The sequence below is a fragment of the Puma concolor genome, chromosome A1 (assembly GCF_028749965.1).
Source record: "Puma concolor isolate L17-30 chromosome A1, mPumCon1.1.hap2, whole genome shotgun sequence".
In the NCBI taxonomy this organism is placed as follows: Eukaryota; Metazoa; Chordata; class Mammalia; order Carnivora; family Felidae; genus Puma; species Puma concolor.
The window spans coordinates 134,053,782-134,067,707 of record NC_141667.1 but is presented as its reverse complement, the minus strand read 5'-3'; the positions used below and the strand labels follow the sequence as shown (position 1 = coordinate 134,067,707).

General features: G+C 37.5%; 1 protein-coding gene and 1 pseudogene across 2 annotated transcripts in view; one reads left to right on the top strand and one right to left on the bottom strand.

Moving 5' to 3' along the window:
* ADAMTS19 (ADAM metallopeptidase with thrombospondin type 1 motif 19) overlaps positions 1 to 13,926 on the top strand; it is a 247,466-nt gene that overhangs the window by 20,629 nt on the left and 212,911 nt on the right. The gene's annotated exons all lie outside the window — the stretch shown is intronic.
* Positions 2,436 to 2,531, bottom strand: LOC112861844 (U6 spliceosomal RNA; annotated as a pseudogene).

Here is a 13,926-nt window from a genome sequence, read left to right as displayed (position 1 = left end):
TTCCATCATATTGTACATATATTTGCAAATTTTTGGTTAAGTGCTGCTCTAAACACTTGTTTACATTGCAACAGAACTTGGGAGAATGGAAAACTATTCTTGGTGATACTCCATGACATCACTGTAATTGTCCAGTACTGTCTACATCATCCTCTCCCACTAATTACCAACCTTTTATTACGTTTCTGGAGGTCACACCATCACCATTTGCTGTGTACCCTGGCAAATTTTTCATCAGTTATTTTTGTGTTGAGATTTTCTAAATGAGTTTTTATAAAAACATTATCCTTTCAGGAAAATTCCATTCTCCCTTTATTAATTTTTTAATGTTTATTTATATTTGGGGCGGGAGGGGCAGAGAGAGAGGGAGATACAGAATCTGAAGGAGGTTCCAAGCTCTGAACTGTCAGCACGGAGCCCAAGGCAGGTGTCGAACTCAGGAGCAGTGAGATCATTCTTGAGCCAAAGTTGGATGCTTAACCGACTGAGCCATCCAGCGTCCCAGGAAAATTCCATTCTTAGGATTTTCTTTGAGTGTGTACATAGGGCCATATGTACACCTCACCACTAATGACATTTTGAGTAGGATTCTTGTTGTGGGGGGCTGTTTTGTGCATTGTAGGTTGCTTAATAGCATCTTTGGCCTCTACCCCCTAGATGCCCCGTCAGGAGAGGCAAAAATGTCTAGACATTGCCAGATTCTGCAATGTCCCTCCCTGGAGTGGGGGACACAAATACATCCACTGAGAAAATCACCGTTGTAGAGAAGTGGTATCAAGTCCGCTTCATGAAGCTGGACATATACACAGCAAAGTTCTCTGGAATGATCTCTGCATGGACTACTTTGTGGGTGGCCCTTGCTGCAATTGCGCCTGTTAGTGGACATTAAGAAAGCTAGCCAGGCTTTTATGTTGGTGCCATTTTTTGCACTGACACAAATAACAATGATTTCACAATACCACAATCGGTTACATAGATCATTGTGTACCTATATGAGCATATCTACCAGAGATATTCCTAGAGATGTTATCTTTGAGGGGAGAGGCAACACAGGGCTTGCAGTATTGAAATGTTGACACATTCTGCTAAATCATCTTCCAAAAATGCTAGACCAGTTTACACTGTCATCTATTGTACCTAAAAATACCCTTTTCGCCTAAATGTCCATCAACTGATGAATGGATAAAGAAATTGTGGTTTATATACACAATGGAGTACTATGTGGCAATGAGAAAGAATGAAATATGGCCATCCGTAGCAACGTGGATGGAACTGGAAAGTGTGATGCTAAGTGAAATAAGCCATACAGAGAAAGACAGATACCACATGTTTTCACTCTTAGGTGGATCCTGAGAAACTTAACAGAAGTCCATGGGGGAGGGGAAGAAAAAAAAAAAAAGAGGTTTAGAGAGGGAGAGAGCCAAAGCATAAGAGACTCTTAAACGTTTATTTATTTTTGAGACAGAGAGAGACAGAGCATGAATGGGGAGGGTCAGAGAGAGAGGGAGACACAGAATGGGAAGCAGGCTCCAGGCTCTGAGCCAACAGCCCAGAGCCCGATGCGGGGCTCGAACTCACCGACCGTGAGATCGTGACCTGAGCCGAAGTCGGACGCTCAACCGACGGAGCCACCCAGGCGCCCCTAAGAGACTCTTAAAAACTGAGAACAAACTGCGGGTTGATGGGGGGAGGGAGGTTGATGAGGTGATGGGCATTGAAGAGGGCATCTTTTGGAATGAGCACTGGGTGTCATATGGAAACTAATTTGACAATAAATTTCATATAATAAAATAAATTCAAATAAAGTAAAATTGAGTAAAAAAAAAAAAAAAGAGCACCCTTTTCCTCATATCCTCATCCATAGTGAATATTAACATTCTCTTTATATGAAAGCATACTTTATGAATTTTTAATGTTTTTCCCCTAACTTACCTTATGTGGTTTACATGCACATAATCATTGCCCATTAATCTTTTTGTCATTAAAAGCTACACCTAAGTCTCCAATTACACAACTATTCAAGGGAACAGAAAAGCGCAGAGATTAAATACAGCTAATACCCAGGTTTCATGAATGTTAAAATTTTGCCATTGTTGCCTAAGACTTTGGACATTTTTCACGTAGTATTGAACCCCTCATGGTACTCTTCCACAACCATTTTCTTTTCGAGGTCCTCAGATGTAACCACTGTTTTCAAATTTGTATACGTATTTTCCATCCATACTTTAATAATTGTATTAAGTAGGTATGCATCCGTAAAAATGTATAATAGCATTGTTTTCTATTATAAAAATTTGCAAAAAATGGAATGATACTGCACACATCTTTCTAGAACTTAGGTTTTTATAATCGTACTTATACGTGTTTAATATACGTAGTAATACGTAAAAACACGTATTTATATCGTATTTTTGAGTTTTTTAATTTAATTTTTTAAAAATCTGGAATGCTTCATGAGTTTGCGTGTTAGCCTTGTGCCAGTCTTCTCTGTGTTGATCCAATTTTAGTGTGTATGCTGCTGAAGCGAGCACGTCTTGTCCACCCTTTAAACTGTAATGTTTGTCTGTATGCAGTATAGTTTATCCATTCTCCAATTGATAAATATTCATTCGCTTCCCCCTCCCCTTTTGTTTTTATATTTTGGAGTTATAAGCACTATAATAATGATCATCTTTTCGTGAGTTTGGTGTGCAAATGTGTGAGAATTTCTCTTGAGTGTGTACCTATCAGTAATATGTTGGCTTAGAAGATACACATCCTCATGTTTATTATATATTATCACATTGTTCTTCATGGTGATTATAATACTTCTTCCTCTTGCCAGCTGTGTATTTTCCCACATCCATAGCAACAAACTCCTGGTATTGTCAGACTCTAATTTTTTCTTCTAATATTTACTCACATTTTGGTAATTGGTAGAACAAATAGAAAAATTTGTTTTTAAAAATGGGAAAACTAAGAAATGCCACAACCCACTTTTTTTAACTGGCACTTGCGAAAATTTTATATTTAATACACATAGAACAGTAATCAAGCTAGATCACAAGTGAGGCTGTTAAAGTCTTCTCAGCAAATTTCAAATAACTGAAAACTTAATTGATGTGTTCTCTGGCAGCAGTGGAATTAATGGAAATCAGATACAAAATAATACCTCAAAATTAGTGTAAAATTGTAAGTAAGACAGTACATTACCAAATAATGCATAGATCAAAGAAAAACTCCCAAGGGAACTTAAAAAATATTTTGAAATGAATGAAAATGAGAATACCATATCAAAATATTTGGGATACAGCTAGGTAGTACTTATGGGAAAAGTTCTATCATTAAATACTCATGTCAGGAAATAAGATAGGAAAAGAAGAGCAAATTAAACCCAAAATGCATAGAAGAAAGGAAATAATATATTTAAGAACAGAAATCATTGAAGTTAAATAAAGCAGAAAAAGTGGAGAAAAAATTTCTGGAAAGAACGATAAAATTGCTATCGATCAAAGTAAAAGAAAATGCAAATTATCAATATTAGGAATAAAAGGGAGACTCACAAAAGTTTCTTTGGAATTAAAATTATAATTATAATAAGGAAATATTATAAACCACTTCATGTCAATAAAGTTTACAACATTACATGAAAGGGGCAAATCTTTGGAAGATATGTATTAACAAACTGACTTAAAAAACAATGCAGAACCAGGGTGCCTGGGTGGCTCAGTCAGTTGAGTGTCCAACTTTAGCTCAGGTCATGGTCTGTCAGTTCATGAGTTCAAGCCCCATGTTGGGCTCTGGGCTGACAGCTTAGAGCCTGGAGCCTGCTTCAGATTCTGTGTCTCCCTCTTTCTCTGTCCCCTCCACCACTCACGCTCTGTCTCTGTCTCTCTCTCTCTCAAAAAAAATAAATACTAAAAAAATTAAAAAACAAAACAGTGAAGAACCTCTGTGAGGCCCTAAATATAGTTTAATTGAACTTGTAGTTAAAATTTTTCCCACAAAGAAAATTCCAGGTCCAAAGGCCTTCATTAGTTAATGTCATCAACCATCTAAAGATGAAATACTACAGATTATTTCAAGTAATTTGAAGGGACACAGCGCTTACTGATACTTTTATGGGGCCAGCATTATCTGATATCAAAAACAGATAAAGATAATGTAAAGAAAAAAACCTGTGGAATCCAACAGAAACATAGACAGTAAAATTCTTACCAAATATGAACAGATCAAAGCCAGCAATATATGAAAGGATAATACGTCATGACCAGAAAGAGTTTATCCCAAGAATGCAAGGATAGCTTAACCTTAAAAATATCTATCAGTGTCATTCACTGTATGAAACAAATGAGAGAGAAAAACTATACAATAATGCCAGTAAATGCAGAAAAATAATTTCGCAAAATTCAACATTAATTTATGGTAAAAGTGCTCAGCAAGCTAAGACTAAATTGTACCTACCAAAAGTACTTAATGCACATCTACAAAAAAACCCCAAAAAAACAAAACCCATGGTTGACATTATTTTTAAACATAGAAGACCATATATTATCAGCAATAACACAGGAATGCCCATTTTGACCGCTTCTTTTTAAGATTGCACTGGAGATCGGGGCGCCTGGGTGGCGCAGTCGGTTAAGCGTCCGACTTCAGCCAGGTCAAGATCTCGAGGTCCGTGAGTTCGAGCCCCGCGTCTGGCTCTGGGCTGATGGCTCGGAGCCTGGAGCCTGTTTCCGATTCTGTGTCTCCCTCTCTCTCTGCCCCTCCCCCGTTCATGCTCTGTCTCTCTCTGTCCCAAAAATAAATAAAAAACGTTGAAAAAAAAAAAAAAGATTGCACTGGAGATCTTAACCAGTACTATAAGCAAAAGTAAATAAACTAAAAAATTAAAGACATGTGGATAGAACAGGAAAAGGTAGAATTGTCATTATTTGTAGACAATGTGATCCATACATGGAAAATCCTACGAAGCTGTGCAATACCTACTCAAACTAAAAAGTGAGTCTAGAAGGGTCACAAAATGTAATGCCAATTTACAATAAATGAGTGTGTGTGAGAGAGAGAGAGAGAGACAGAGAGAGAGAGAGAGAGAGAGAAAGGGAAGGAGGGAGGGAGGAGGGAGGAAAGGAAGCAAGGAGGGAGAAGAAGATATCAGTTCTTTTCTCCTTTGCCCCTAGCATTGTCTTGCTCACCCCTGTCGGGTCCAAATATTATTTAGCTTACTACACATGCAACTTGAATGCGATAGTCTTTCCCATATAGTCATTACTGATCAGAATAAAGTTGAGGCAACTACAACTTCTTTCTTAGATATCTATACAACCTCTGCTTGATCGTTTGCTTTTTTCAGAGGTATAGTTGGGCCCTGCCAACCTGCAGAGAAAAATTTGAGTCAGGACTTACAAAGCTAGATGGTACTTTTTCAACGTATGATGTTATTTATTATATAAATAAAAGTGTATTTCAACAATAAAGTTAGTCTCACCATTTTAAAGCTCTATAAATAAAATTGCTTAAAAACTCACTCTGTAGTAGGTAAGTATTAAGTATTTCTATTTTATGGCCTTTGAGGTCTGCTTTTAAATTTACTAAAAGTCTGTCTTATAGTAACTGTGTGTGTGTGTATATATATATATATATATATATATGTACATATATATACAGTTTATAATAACATAGGACAGATCCAGCTCACCATCTTGCATAGTGTCTTGATCCAGTTGTAAGTGGACAGATTTCTATTCAGGGATCATAATATATATATATGTGTGTGTGTGTGTGTGTGTTTGTGTGTGTATATATATATAATGATATATAAACATATATCATACAATTAGCATATATATTAACTAATATAACTGAATTTTAAAGTTTTGCATTTTTCTTCTTATGTATGTGGAATAATAAATACGTTTATTCTTTCTCTTGGTACTTGTACTGAATTCCAGACGTTTTCTAGATGAACTTACTCAGTTTGAAATAATTAATCTCAGTTTGTCTGCAAGGGTGGTCTGCATTCTTACTAATTAAGAGTGTAGTTCATTAAACCATGTGTCTTTAGCTCTTTAAAGCAATTTACTCTGACATATACTGAGTTAAAACTGTAATTCATATGTATTCTTTGGGTAGTTGTTGAATCAAACCTGAAGGGATTCATACCCATATATGGATTTGAAGTCTACATGTTGGATAAGTTGAATAAATAATAAGTCACAGATAAATTGCAAGACCAAAAGAAAGCATGAGGCAATGTTGTAACTCTGTATTGTGTGGGTGGTGTGATTTTCAGGCCTCTGGTTTTATTTACTTTCTGTTAGAGATCCTTTTAACAGGCCTAGCAAAGGAAATATACCAGGCTTTTATGTTGAATTGAAAATCGTAATTATCTAGAGATAAAGTACTTGAGACTCTGTAAGGTAGAGCACAGGAATAGTTCACTTTCTATAGAGATTTATAGTTGGGTGAAGTGCTTTCATGTATATCCTTTCATTTAATGGACAGGAAATGGTTATTTGTAAGATAGAAGAGAGTTGCTTCAATTTCACTCTTAATGTTGCCTTTGTCCTGGCTAAGCTTTATACAGACACTCACACCCATTTTTATCTGCCAGACATCAGCCCAGCAACTAAGGCTGAAAAGTGAACCAAGTTTGGCATGAGTGTTCTTTAAATCAATGAGTGGTGTTGAAGGAAGTTAATCCAGAGTATAGAATACATTAAAAAATGTTACAAAGCCTCCGTAGTAGTCCTTAGTAGTCCGTGAAGATCAGGCTCTTAATGTTACAATTGAGACTGTTTAGCTTCATTTCATAGTTTTGGTTTACTACCCAAATCGGTAGATAATAATTCTGATGTCATTATCAATTAAGGGCTAGCATGTATTGAGTGCCTATTATGAAAAGTCAAGTGCAATTTATACGCTTAATTAGAGCAATTGGTGGGTCTTCTCATCTGAAAACTTATTACCAGAAGAAAAAGAAAAGGTGGTGTGGCAGAAGGGAGAGGAAACTGCATCTTGAATTCTCTTTTCTGTACTGTTCCTTGGGTTCATCTCTCTCTGATTGGAAAGGTGTTAGTCTATAAGGTCCTGTTGGTAACCAAGGTGATCTTATCTCAGTAGCATGTGGTGGGACGCTCAATGAAGTCACTGTGAAGAAGCCCATTTCCAAACCTACTGGCGTATGGCAGCTTCAGTTTTCAAACAGAACTGCAAGGCACTTAAGCTTTACTTTTTTTTTTTTTTTTTTTTAATTCAGTGATCTCAAAGCTTCCATTTTATCTTTTATGAGATTTTTTTCAGGACCGTTGGCTCATAGTGCTCTGGGTGGATGAACAGTTCAGTTATAATTCCCTGAGACTGTTTTCATATCTTCTAGGAAGCATATTTTGAGTTATGCAGATGCCTTGGAAGCGTCCACCTTCTGTGATGGGGGACTCTGGTACTATTATTTAGAATAGTTCATAGTGTTTGTTTTGAACATTGCAGTTGGTGAGAATTTTTTACAGGTTAAATTGTTAATTTCTTAGGAGCCATGATCAACAGATCTCAGTACTTTTTCTCTAACAATGTGAAAAATAAGAACCAGTGAAGTTATATTACTTGCTTAAGCTGACACAGGTTCCATCTGATGGAGCAGATACGGAGTTTGGCCTTTCAGTCCACATCTTCTGCTTTTTCCTTTACGATTAAGGTTTGTTCTAGATAGGTTGAATTATATAAAATTGTCAATACATGAATGTTTGATGTACAATGAAAAGCAATTTCATATGCTACAACTTAAAAAATATCCCAAACACCAAAAATCTCCATTTAGGAAAAGTTCATTTCACGTGCAGCTAAAACAGTAATTGTTTTGAAAGCCTAATACTTAATTTGCAGGGGAAAAAAAAACCTAAGTCATTACTAATTGCAATGGAATGCAAGAGCAAACACACTAGCTTATGGAGCTCCTTGGCTCCTTTACATTAAGGACTCAGGAGGCAGGCTGCGGTGTTTGAATCCAAACTCCCCTATTACAATCCTACTGTGTGACCTTACATAACCACTCAGTGCCTCTGTATCTTCACCTTTTTTTTTTAATGTTTATTTTTGAGACAGAGGGAGAGTGCAAGTAGGGGAGGGGCAGAGAGCAGAGAGAGGGATACAGAGGATCCAAAGTGGGCTCTGTGCTGACAGCAGTGAGCCCGATGTGGGGCTCAAACTCACGAACCATGAGATTACATGAGAATCTGAGCCAAAGTTGGGCGCGTAATCGACTGAGCTACCCAGGCGCCCTGTATCTTCACTTTTTAAGATTCAGTAAGTTACTTGAATGCCTCACTGTAAGGGCTTTAAATGTGTTTATTAAGTGAGATGGAAATGAGGAATGGAAAATATTTTGGTCAATGCATTAAACAGTCATCTAGACTTTTTAAAATGCTACCTATTAGATATTTTTTAATTAATTAAATAAAGGAGGAATATTAAGTTAGGTTAACATAAGAAGTAGTATACCCATGTGCTATTTGTTATCAATTTGTTTAAACAGATCTGAAAGAAAACGTATACACCTACCCCTTGCATTCCAGGAAATGTCTGTTGGTTGATTGAGCAGTTAAATGAAGTTTCTCACTAACATTCTTCCCCCCAAATTCCTTTCAAATTTTTAGTGTTAAAGTGGCCTCTAGGATCTGATTTCCAAAAGGGCTCTGACACTTTCCCATTCAAGTACAAATAAATGACATAGTGACTTCTCATGGCCAAGTGATCAAAGTAACTATAATGTACACACCTGCGGAGATGATGGGTTGATTTGCTTGTTTTCCGGTAACCTTCAATTTCCTATATGGCCTTCAAAAATTTCAGAAGAATATGTAAGAAGCAGAAATCAAAAGAGAATGTGCATGGCTAGCCTGTTAGGGACTGTACTAAGTACTTTACAAGGTAAGAATAAATTCGTAATATTGAGTGAAAGGCACACAATTGAATGTGTGTGCTCAAATTTGTATGCTGAATGAAAGTGCTCAAATTCCTCTATTGAATCTACCAAATAAAAATAATTATTTAGAATAATTTATTTCTGGTTTGTGAAAGATAAAATAAGTACTGGCCACCTGGAATTGAGGTCTCGGTAGGTAATGAGATAAGAAAATCCATAACCCTTCCAGTAAATCCGTGCATTCTGATGTGTCATTTCACCCCAGGTTACTGAGAGAATTCAGAGTCAACATTGAACCGCTATGATTGTCTTTTAAAAACATGTATTTTATAACCATCTTATTCTTTTAGATTGACTCACATGGAGGTCATGCACGTTGTTGTCTAATTATGAGAAGCAATTTTTTTAAAACATTAAAAATTTTCTTTAATGTTTATTTATTTTTGAGAGAGAGAGAGACAGCATGAATAGGGGAGGAACAGAGAGAGAGGGAGACTCACAATCCAAAATAGGCTCCAGGCTCTGAGCTGTCAGCACAGAGCCTGACACGGGGCTTGAACCCACAAGTCACAAGATCATGACCTGAGCCGAAGTCGGATGCTTAACCGACTGAGCCACCCAGGTGCCCCCACTTTTCTTAAAAAATTTAAAAAATTTTTCATGTTTATTTACTTTTGAGAGAGAGGCAAACAGAGCATGAGTGGGGGAGAAACAGAAGGAGAGGGAGAATCTAAAGCAGGCTCCAAACTCCACGCTGTCAGCACGGAGCCCGATGAGAAGGAATTTCCACTGCCAGTCTTGAACTTGACCTCTCCCTTCTGCACATGTGCAGGTATTTCTTTTTGGTGAAACTCCCAAGACACTGAGTATGCACATTTTCATTTGAGAGATAGTGCAAAATTGCTCTCCCAAGTGTTCATAGCAACTAATCTACCATCAGCTCTGTTTCAGAGTACTTGTTATTCCAGTAACCTCTCAGCCCTTGATATGCTCTAGTTTTACATTTGACTGTCATGTAACAGTGCACTCATGCCTGTTCGTTGGAATTTTGAAAATTACTAACCATGGTTCCATACCTGTTTCTCTTTTTGTTTGTCTTCAGTGTAAAATATATATACCATTTACTCATTTAGATGTTAGGGTCTTTATGATTGTCATTTACAGAATCATTTTGATGCAGTCATATTTATTCCAAATGTTTTCTCAATCCAAAATGTTTTGCATTTTAAAGTTTTCTTTTCAGAGTTTTGGATAGCATTTGTTTTCTTTTAAATGAGATATTGTGCAGTAATTTTTAAAAGTAACTCATTCATTAATCATTTCAGATGTGGATATTTAGGTAGATTTCTAACTATTTAAATGAAGGTATCTTAAGAGTACTAATATAAAACAAGGAGCGCCTGGGTGGCTCAGTTGATTGAGCGTCTGACTTCATCTCAGGTCATGATCTCGCTGTTGGTGAGTTTGAGCCCTGCTCGGGCTCTGTGCTGACAGCTCAGAGCCTGGAGCCTGCTTCAGATTCTCTGTCATCCTCTCTCTCTGCCCCTCTTCTGCTTGTTCTCTCCCTCTCTCTCTGTCAAAAATAAATAAACATTTAAAAAATAAAAAATAAAAAGAATACTAATATCAAACAAGAAAGAGATTTCTAGGAAACATTGTCTTTCTGTCTTTGCCTCAGCCTATTCAGTAATTTTACTTCACAATTTGCAAGTGCTAAGAATCTTTAAGTACTTGCTTATTAACATTATCTTACTTTGCCCTCAGCAGCATTGGAAATAGCCACTCATGCTGTCTCTCCCTCTCAATACATGCTTTTATCACTTGCCATCCAGGACCCTATACCTCCCTGACTGTTCCTTCTTGGATCGCTTCATTGATCATCATTCTTCTCTGCATCTTCCTAACAGATATGACCTAGTGTTCAGTCATGAGTCTTCTTTTCTGGTCTGTGTGCACTTAATCCGGGATCTTACCCAGTCTCATAGCTTAAATGCCAACTATATGCCAGTGATTCCAAAATAGGTAATTCTAATTTAGACCTCTCTGTTGAGCTCCAAGTCCAGCTATGTACTTGATATTTCAACATGAGGTCTAGTAGATAATATCAAACTTAACATCTTCAAACTGAAGTGATCATCTCTTCCACTCCAACACCAAACTCTCCTCTTCTCACGTTATTCTTTTAAATCTTTTTTTAGTGTTTTATTTATTTTTTAAGAGAGAGACAGAGTGTGAGCAGGGAAGGGGCAGAGAGAGGTGGAGACAGAATGCAAAGCAGGCTCCGGGCTCTGAGCTGTCAGCACAGAGCGCGATGCTGGTCTAGAACCCACAAACTGCAAGATTATGACCTGAGCCCAAGTCGGACGCTTATCTGACTGAGCCACCCAGGTGCCCCTCCTCACATTATTTTTCATCCTATTGATGGTCATTTGGCAAAGGCCAAAAATCAGATTGTGGTCCTGAATTCCTTTCTTTCTTTCAGAGTGCACATTCAAACATTGTAAGCTCTTCCTTCTACTTGAGCTGCCAATAACCTCTCATCATGTCATGTCGCCTTTCTCCATCTGTAGTCTATCCTCAGTATAGCCACCAGAGTGAACCTTTTAAAGAGGTCCAAGCTTGCTAATTGTGGTACTTGTAAAGACCATATATAGGTAGTGAAAATTTAAAATGTGAATGCAGGGTTGCCTGGGTGGCTCATTCGGTTAAGGGTCCAACTTTGGCTCAAGTCATGATGTCGTGATTCATAGGTTTGAGCCCCGTGTAGGGCTCTGTGCTGATAGCTCACAGCCTGGAGCCTACTTCAGATTCTGTGTCTCCCTTCTCTGTCCTTCCCCCCACTCACTCTCTCCCTCTCTCAAAAAAATAAACATTAAAAAAATAAAACAGGAATGCAAAAGATACACACATCTTCAGTGTAGTAGTTATCTCTTAGCAATAAGAGAAGGGATTTGGTTTTGGGAAGGTGTGTAGGTGCATTTCAACTGAATCAAGAAATTGTTATATTTTGGGGAGCCTGGATGGCTCAGTTGGTTAAGCATCCGACTTCAGCTCAGGTTATGATCTTGTGGTTTGTGGGTTTGAGCCCCACGTCGGCTCTGTGCTGACAGCTCAGAGCCTGGAGCCTGCTTCGGGTTCTGGGTCTCCCTCTCTCTGCCCCTCCCTGACTCATTCTCTCTCTCTTTCTCTCTCTGTCTCAAAAATAAACATTAAAAAAATAAATTGTTATATTAAAAAAATTATCTGTAGTACATACGTGTTAACATTTGTTAAATACTGGGAATGGATTCCTGGGCACTCTATTATCCTATATATTTCTGAAAGTTTGAGGTATTTCATAGTAAAGAATGATTAATAATAAATAAAAAACACCTCCCCTCTTGTTTTCCTAAACCAGTCTGTAGCAGGTTCTTAATGTGTTACTTTTCTTATAGTCTGTTATTTCAACTCATCCTATATGCTAGACATTTTTTATTGAACATTCAGTTCCGTACTTAAAAGTCATAGAAAATCAAACATAAGAGTGACATTTGTAAACTAGAGAGCCTCCAAGTAAAATGAGAAGATCAAGACAGATTTCATATCACAGATGGTTATGGTAATTGGACACATAGAGAGAGGCCATGAGCATATTTGTCATATATTTGAAAGGGGATAGATGCTTAAGGTGTAGAATCAGGACTCATGATTTCTGAACCTTTTATGAAAATATTTCTGAGACTTACTCCTGTCCATTGGAGGCCTGGATTGCTTCAGAGCAGTGACTGCTCTGTTAGTGACTGAAGTGCATAAGCAGAATATTAAATATTTATCAAAGGTGTTGATGGATGATTTCTTCTGTGGGTGGAATTTGGAACAAAATGACCTCTGATTTCTGGTTTGGATATGCTCTTGTTTATAAATGTCTTTTTTAAGACGTGATGCATGGACATAATCTTCCTGATATGGCTTGGTATATGCAGAGTGCATTGGATTTCCTGTTTCATACCATACCTTTTCAGCTCTATAGATGTATGACCTCTGAAAGTAACCTCTCTTAAGTCAGCCTGATAATTACAGTAGCTTTTTGAGCCTGTGTTCTCACTGATAGGACTAAAGAGTGGGTAGGGAAAGGTGGGGAGGAAAGACACTCAAATGTTTTCTTTTAGCATTGCTGAGTCCCAGATTGGCATTCAGGCATCTTGAGGGTAAGAAACAGGCCATGTAAAGAAGAACATTTTTGGTACAAGATTTATTTTTCCCTGTGAGAGGGTAAAACACCAATATAATTTCTTAAATATTACTTCATGCCATTCAAAATGGGAGTGGGAGAGAATATTTGATTTTCCTGTGGATCCTAAATGGAAAAATAATAACACACTTTGCTGATGTGCATGCAAATGAGAAGGATGACTTAAAATCAGAAGGACAACTTGATGTGTGATGGGGTTGCGTCCTGATAAACCCTTCATAAATTGAAAACGTCATGAGTCAAAAATGCATTTAGTACACTTAACCTCCCAAACATCATCATTTAGGCTAGTCTACCTTAAATATGTTCAGAACACCTCCACTTGGGAAAATACATACATACATACATACATACATACATACATACATAATAAAATAAAATAAAAATAAAAAAATCTAATACAAAGTGGATTTTGTAATATTATGTTGATTCTCTCATGTGATTTATTAAATAGTGTACTAAAAGTGAAAAACAGAATGGTTGTTGCACAGAATGGGCACAGAATGGGTGCAGAATGGTTGTAGGCACGTTGGTTGTTTACCCTCGGGATGGCATGGCTGACGGGCCCCTGTGGCTCCTCGTGCTGTCTGGCCTCACTGGAGAGCGTCATATGCATGTCGCCAGCCCAGGAAAAGATCCAAATTCAGAACGTGGGGTATGGTTTCTACTGAACGCTCCTTACTTCTGCACCATCGTCAAGCTGTATAATCCTAAATCGAACCGTTGTAATTTGGAGACTGTGTGTCTTATCAAAGATACTTAAGACTGTCTGTTTGAAAACGTTCAGTACGCTGCT